This window comes from Varroa jacobsoni, unplaced genomic scaffold, assembly GCF_002532875.2.
Source record: "Varroa jacobsoni isolate VJ856 unplaced genomic scaffold, vjacob_1.0 scaffold_808, whole genome shotgun sequence".
Taxonomy (NCBI): Eukaryota; Metazoa; Arthropoda; class Arachnida; order Mesostigmata; family Varroidae; genus Varroa; species Varroa jacobsoni.
In genome coordinates, this window is record NW_019213710.1 from 141,810 (window position 1) to 149,498 (window position 7,689).

The following is a 7,689-nucleotide window of genomic DNA, read 5'->3' on the forward strand; positions in this document are numbered from 1 at the left end:
GTTTCTCACCAAAAAGCTCAGGTGCGCAATACGTCTTGCAGGTATATTTGCGGATTTTTATTAGTAGCTCAGTATGGTACTTGGCACATAATTCTTTGTAGCGCTTTTCTTGTTACATACTTCTTGACACCTTTAGTGGTCATATCTACCTTTTACGCCAAGCGCCACAATGGTTTCGTAGGGCCCTCTTAATGCTGTGTTAGAGTGTATTTCGATGTAGTTCGACGTACGCTGTAAGTGCACTGGTCTCAGATCGCACAACGACACGGTTGTTGTTGTCAGCGACGTTTCTGCCGTCGTCATGGCGTTGACTGATTGGATCGGTACGGTGCCATCGAAAGCATCGCTGCTGGTGTCTTCCCAGCGTGTCTCTAAATATCGAAATTGGTAAGCAAGTCACAATCCAAAGTATGCTATTTTCCAATCCGCGCTATTTTTATGTAGGTAGCGCCGCCTCTGGGGCCAGCTCAAGTATTTGGTATGTGAGTTATGTTTACTGGAACGCTGGCAAATCGGTTTCGGCACTAGTGGACATTTTCGCATTTCAATAACCCGAACCGGCCGGTAAATGCATGACTAGATTCCTATAAGAAAATAGTCGTAAGCATGGTAGGGAATTTACGAAAATTCTTTAACTGCTCTGTGTGTCTATTCATCTTTCATATTTATTGCAACTTATGAAGGCATTCTACGTTAAAATGCTCTACTTTTAGACCTCTTTGGTTAATCAACATTCATCGCCATCCTTCTTACTTTTGCGATGATTATCAGTGGTGATAATAACGGGCTTTTCTGTATTTACAAATAGGACTTTCTGAATCGTCAGTGTGATCTATAAAAAATATATTCATAAATTTTCTTTATTTGTATTTTTTTTTTTCTTTATAGACACAAAATCATGTAGATGTTTGGAGTTTTACGTTTCGTACTTAAGTCGTCAGGCATAGCTTCAGAGGGCTGGCTATTAGTACGGGACGAAGTGTAATTACCGCCGAATTCGAAGCCAGACTATTACGTATCCGCAAGTTTATTAGATAATCACGTTGCCAATGCACAATTATGTGGACATAAGATGTCTATGCATGTACAGTACTTCATGCTAGCTAAGATACTTTGAACATCAGGCCTTTTTGTTTCTGTATGCTTGCAAAACGTACACAGTGACATCCATCGATAAAAGTTCCATCCAAAGCGAATGGAGCTTTAAATGTAATTTCGATTTGGTATAAAGTCGTTTGCAAACTTATGAACTGAAGATTAACATGACATGCAGAAGATCGGCAATGACATATCCAGCGGCCTGCGTGATATCCGCCATCAGCGACATCCTGTCGTAAGAATTTTTTAGAAACATGTGAGAATCGATTACACAACGTCCCGGGGCTAATTAACAATGGCTTGCCACCATTTTGGCTGTTACACTTGTGGTGAGTTGGTTCACCAAGATTTCGACCAAAGTTTCGCCAAGCACTTAGAATATAGTCTATTTATAAAGATTAAAGTCCGTTCGGGATCAATCATTTGCGCGGCTAAATGTCGAGATAGGAATTGTTTTTCTTCTGACGCCAAGAGTAGTTTATGCAAACCTATACATATAAAGTAACTTACTTAAAGTAAGAAATATCTTAACGGACTGTTTGTCCTATCGGGCATGAAGAAAAACTATTTTTTTAGAATAAATCAACAAGCAATACTCAATCCAGTCACACTGGACGAGGCGTCAACAAGACAATTTCTTGGTTTACCTCAAATTAACGATGCATTACGTTGCGTATGGATGTGCGGATGCGAAGCAGGTGCAGAGAAAAGAGCTCGGATTTCAGAGTTGGATAATGCCTTCCAAAGGTGCATTTCCGACAATCGTTTCATTTCGATTATGTCATTGGCGAAAACAAGGCTACCGTGTTCACGAAAGCCTCAAGTACACGTTAAATGTCATAAGGGTGAGACAGATGCTGTCTGAGGCCAATCATCGATGTCACTTGCTCCTCATTGTTTACAGGAACAAAGCGGCAGGTCGTCCCCTATTCTTTTTTACCCATTTATCATCAATTATCTATGATATATAAACTGTAGCAATAATCATTTAGTTGCTTACAAAGGAGATGTAAGTAAAAGCCTACTTCTGGCCAATTTTCACGTTTTGAGTGTGGTGTCTAGCGTAGTAGATGTTATTCCGCAACACTTCTATCTGAAAGGCGTACGTATTATCATAGAAGTTTACCTGCGTGTCTAATTGTAGATAGCTTAAGTGTCACGTTTTTTTTTAACAATATAATAGACCGTTTCATACCAGGCGGTTAGTACAAACTGGCTGATGACCATGTTTTAGAAAGAGAACATATAGCCACCGAACTGACTCCAGCTTAGCTTCTAGGCCGTTGGGTTGCAATGTATAGAGCGTTATTAAGTAAGAGCCAAACATGGCAACGTTGATCCCCTCACTCGTTCTATCAGGAAAGCTTTCGCTAAATTGCAACGAAAACATTTGAAATGAGCTTGTAAGCGGTGCAGGTTCTGAACTGAAGATATAGTCCTGGGCAAGGATAATTCGACTGAATAAACGTGATCGTCAAGCGTGAGACATTTAGCGTATGAACAAAAAAATCAATAAAATATCTGTCGTTGTAGCATAGTCCTGGAATCATTCCCAACAAAAATTCTCTATTTAAATAGGCCACCTTATATATCTGATAGAAGAATAAGTGAATAAGTTTATTGCATTTGTGCATCGTACCTTTTATCTCCAAATGTGATTACCGCACGCAGATCAGTATCTATATGCGTAGACATTTTAGCACCACGTAAAATCTTCTGGGGGCAGTTGCTGTCATTTTATAGGGCCGGTGATAATAATAATCGATCAATTACTCAAGTTAACTGTTTTCTAAATATCCTAACTAAAAATAGTGTTTAAAAAGGAAAATGTGAACCTAATATAAATAATGTACCGTCTTCTATTTTTCTTTAATAGTAAAAGTGCTTATAAATAAACTTCGGTAAGCCACAAATGATTGCGACTCCTTTTGCGATTAAGTTAACGTAAATGCTGTTGTAGCTACGAAAGCCTGATAGTAACAATTTAGTCATCAAGTTGGAACGTATCGTATTTTTGATCTAAACACAGAAAGCGTTAAATAGTTGATAATTAGACCGAGTGTCTTCTCAAGCAGAAACTATATGTACGCACTATTCACGTTGGGGCTTACAGTAGAGAAGCATTATTATAAAAGAACCGCATAGAGTTGTTAACAATTCACACGAACAAAGTGATATATATTAAATGAAAAAAAAAATTACATGAGCATGTTCATGTAATTTTTTCCCATTCACTATGCTGAAAATGATGTCGTATCGAATCTCCATCGGACCGATTTCTTCTGAACTTCAAGCCGATACAGAAAATCTGGTATCATGACGTATCCGTTAATTTCGATCGGTAAGTTAGAACCATAAAAAAAAGTTAAAGGTGTACTTGAAGTACGTAACGTGCGGTATGAATTAGGATATTGTATCGATCAAGTACGGGATGAATATTGTAAGGATCCGATTAAAGGTGTATATTATTAATAGAGTAACTAGTAAAATAAGGCGTCTTAATTAAAAGTAAGTAGTGTAGTAAAAGTGTAAAGTTATTAAATGTGTGCTACATTTATCATAGAGGCAAGTTCATGGATCCAAGTCCACCTCTTCGTTACAGCATCAACAGCGTAAGCCTACAAAAAAAATTCAACCCGTATGGGTCTCGCTGGATTTATTAGGGTTTCTTCAATCGATCCATAAAACGATATTGCTTAATTATATAATCCATAAAACGAAAGCAATTGTTAGCGACTGCCAAAATCTGAATCAGCTATGGCTGTATGTTCATGATCAATGCATTCAAAGAGATGCCCATGATCGTCCAGACCATGCTACCCCGTTCGATGAATGTTTATATTATTACGTTATCTGATGAACGTTTATATTATAAAGGAATTATAAAAATTACATCCATTGCGAAAGTATTAGCAGTTGCAACCGGTACAAAAAAGACCTTCTTTTTTGAAACTTTATGAACAGGTAATTGCCTTGAAAAATCCTTTTTCAAGGCATTTACCATTTCTCGATTTTTTTTTTGTACGGGTCCCACATTTTCTGTACTTCACTGAATTGATTTTTATTTATTGAAAATAACCAGAAATAATCTATTGCACACTTTTGCCTTCGTGAGGAGTTTCTTTAGTGGATATTGATTTTCGTTAGACGTGTAAGTGCTATAGCCGATGCAATACAATTATTACTAATTTACTAAGTTAGTAACGGACCAAGTGTCGACTACCACACGATGTGTGTGCTATTAGTATTAAAGTTTACGAGGTATACGTACATGAAGATGTTTTGACACGAGTTCTCTGAGCAGATTCCGAAAATAAAAGACTGGCTTTGCTCGCGCGTGCTTTTTTCGCGAGCTGCAAGTTGTTTATTTCTTCTATCGAGCGCTGTTTGTTATTACGAAGAACGATTCTTAAATACAACTGCGCCTTGGGATTGCATCTCAGTTTGAATCGGCATCTCGGCTCACTTGCGAATGATGTCTACGGCACGCTAATTTCTGAGAGGAAAAGGAGTAGAAAAATGAGGTGACCAAAAAAGAGCAAAAGTCTATGTTTGGTATTGCTGGAAAGTAACGTACATTGGAGAGCTAAACTCAAACGATTTTGACTGAGGGTAAGACGATCACCACTTTCGTCAATGATTATTCATACAATTATGCCAACAATTTACTATATGGCACTCTGCAATAATAAATAGCAATAGAAAGAAAAAAAAACCTGGGCACAACAAGACATAAGGTTTATTCTAGTATTGGGCAATGGCCATTACGGCCAAGAACAAAATGGCAGCAACGGGTGGGGTTATCAGATTAGTAAATCTAATCAACTAAGCCTATTGCGTAGTATGCGAAAACGGTGGAGGTTCGTGCATCCTGTTACTGCTTAAGGCAGCTTTCGAATTTTATCTCACTTGGGTCATCAGTTTTATCGTTTGGCTTATCAGTGGCAAATTACATTTAGGTGATTAAATTGTGCTGCCCAACAAAAGCCAATTAAAAAAAAAGTAGATATGACCAAACGCGTAATGATGATGCCAACGAAAACGTCGCTAAAGAACGCTACCAACTGTTACGTCTCGCTTCGTTAGTATAAAGCAAGCCGCTAGCAACAAAAACAACGCAGCGATACAGTAAAACTATGGAAGAGCTCACGTACAGCATTGTAATTAGAATATGCTGTGTAAATGAAGATTCTAGAAAAGTGTATTGTTTTGACATAGATTATAAAGTGATTCTTCGTTCTATTTTATATAAGTTTTAGTCTTCAATACCTAGAAAACTTTCTATTCTAAGAGTTATAGTAAACTATTATAACTTCGACGCGTTAAATGGTATACTATGACCAATAAACGCATCAGCCTTTTTCATGACTGAAAAGGTTTCTCTATTCCACATCGGTATCGTGACGCTTCTCGATAATGGTTAACGTATTGTCATGCTGAAGAGACATTAACGCCGACTGATGCGACAGTTTAGTTCATGGACATTTAGCGGCGTTTTTGAGACTATCATAGGGCCCGTTGTAGAAGCTCAGTAATCCTAAGCCCCCATCTTTTCAAAGAAGGTCAGATTACGAAAATATATTTATGCGACAAAATGGGATACTTTCGTACGATTTTGCTTTGTCTTTCCGAACTATTCCCATGGTCTGGGAGTGCAATATAATTGTTTCTGTAGGAAAGAAAATGGGGGCTAGAATGTAAACCACGGTCAATCAATCAATTACTCTATTATACCTATATAGGTTGTACAGTATATACGCGCGCACGCACCTTGATATGTTCTATAACAGCTTATGCCTAGTATTATAGTATATAAGCTATCAATACGTAAACGCCTTAAAATCCTTTAATTTTTATTCATATCTTTAGTCTCATTAATTTTTGTTTCTTGGGCGTGTTACACATCACCAATAGATACACAAAATAATGTATCAAATACGTTGCACCTATTGCATAAACTAGATAGACAGATGGACAACGTTTCAACGACGTAGTTTTATTATATGTATGACAACCTGCAAATCAAGATAAAGCAAACCAACTTCTACTAAGGTACCATTAAGGTTAGGAAAACCGCCTCACTTTGGGACAATGTTTTAACTGTACAACAGTGAATGACGTTCCGTCTCTAACACTGGAGCTGGATAGCATGCAATCACTTCGCATGGCCCGTACGCAAATCTCATCCATGCTCATGCTGCTCAGGACAGGCGATTGCCGCCGCCACCGGCAACCACGCATTTATCTACAGAAGGAGGGACCACGGGTGACATTAAGGCCATTCTGCAGTTAGCGAAGATCTCTTAGACAGACAATGTAACTTGTACGAACTTTTAATCAGTCCAGGGACGAGCTTCAACCTAATGACGTAGCATTAATGCTGTGTCCGAAAAGTGGCTATTTTCTAGATCACATTGTCGCGCGTATTTCTGCACAGACTTACGTCGCAAGATTTAGTCAAGAAGCCGGAAATTCCGTCACCGCGACCTAAAGAGGCAGCGCAATGGATGCCACACATCTACCAAGATGTATATAGCGCACGGTTATGATAAAAAAGCGACGGATATTGTTTAAAAGAATAAACCATCGAACTATTTCCCCAGGCAATTTTTCACAATTAAACGTTCTGTCGTTTATGCGAATGATAATGAATAAAGATAGGTAGATTCAGAGATTGTTTTATGTACACAGCAAAGGTATTGGTATCCGTATTGTCTCTAAAATGCACTAAAATGGCAAACCGGTTTGAAGTGTCAGAAAAGAAGTCAGAAAAGTTTTAGTATCAGCTGAAAATCGTTGTTTAACTCTGTTGTGGGAGCGCGCTTGAATCGGATGGCCTTTGGCCGACTTCTAGTAAACGGGGCAATTGGCAAAAACATCTAACCTCTTCTTAAAACGTCACCTAAGTTTAAAAGTTTTTCGTTTAAGGCTTCAGAATCTTTTCAGGAAAAAAAAAAGGAAATTTACTAATAAATATTCACATGTATAAAGTGAACATGTATATTTTAGATATGTCTCTGTTGGCATATCGATTCTACATTAATAAAAATTCTCTCAAAAAACCATTAAGGATAAGAAGTAAACATTGCAACAGGCCTCTTTCGAAACAAAATATCCATTTTAGATATAGTATGGTAGGCATTTCTATTTAGCTCATCAAAATCTATTGCTTAGCTTCTGTTAAAAATTTCTTCTGAAAGTGTTCTTAAGATTGCAGAGAGGTGCCTGCCGTTGTACGTGTATATATACCTCTGTTTCAAAAAGCACTGATATAAACATATTTTTTCTACTTTACTATGCAGCAACTTCGATTGTCGCTAAAAATAGAGGATGCCAAATTCAAGCTATAGTGCAAAAGGCACTTAGTTATTTACACACGACATTGATACATACGGATAATCAACTGCTACATATTTGTAGGGTTGGGTCCCATTTGTGCTTACAAATACCATGTTCTATCCGTCGGTTCTTCCGCCCCATATCACCTAACAACTGTCAGCACATATTTGTTTGTTAGGAAGTTCCCTTTATTACCTTCTTTTCAACGAAAAAAAGTGACCTGTATAGGTAGTTGCTGTATATGCTTGTTTG

General features: G+C 37.8%; 1 protein-coding gene across 1 annotated transcript in view; it reads right to left on the reverse strand.

Moving 5' to 3' along the window:
- Window positions 1-4,490, reverse strand: part of LOC111263982 (uncharacterized) — a 29,870-nt gene extending 25,380 nt beyond the window's left edge. The window contains exon 1 of the mRNA XM_022839538.2: window positions 4,370-4,490. The gene's annotated coding sequence lies outside the window, so the exon portion shown is untranslated. The remainder of the gene's footprint in view (window positions 1-4,369) is intronic.
- Window positions 4,491-7,689: the final 3,199 nt, after the last annotated feature.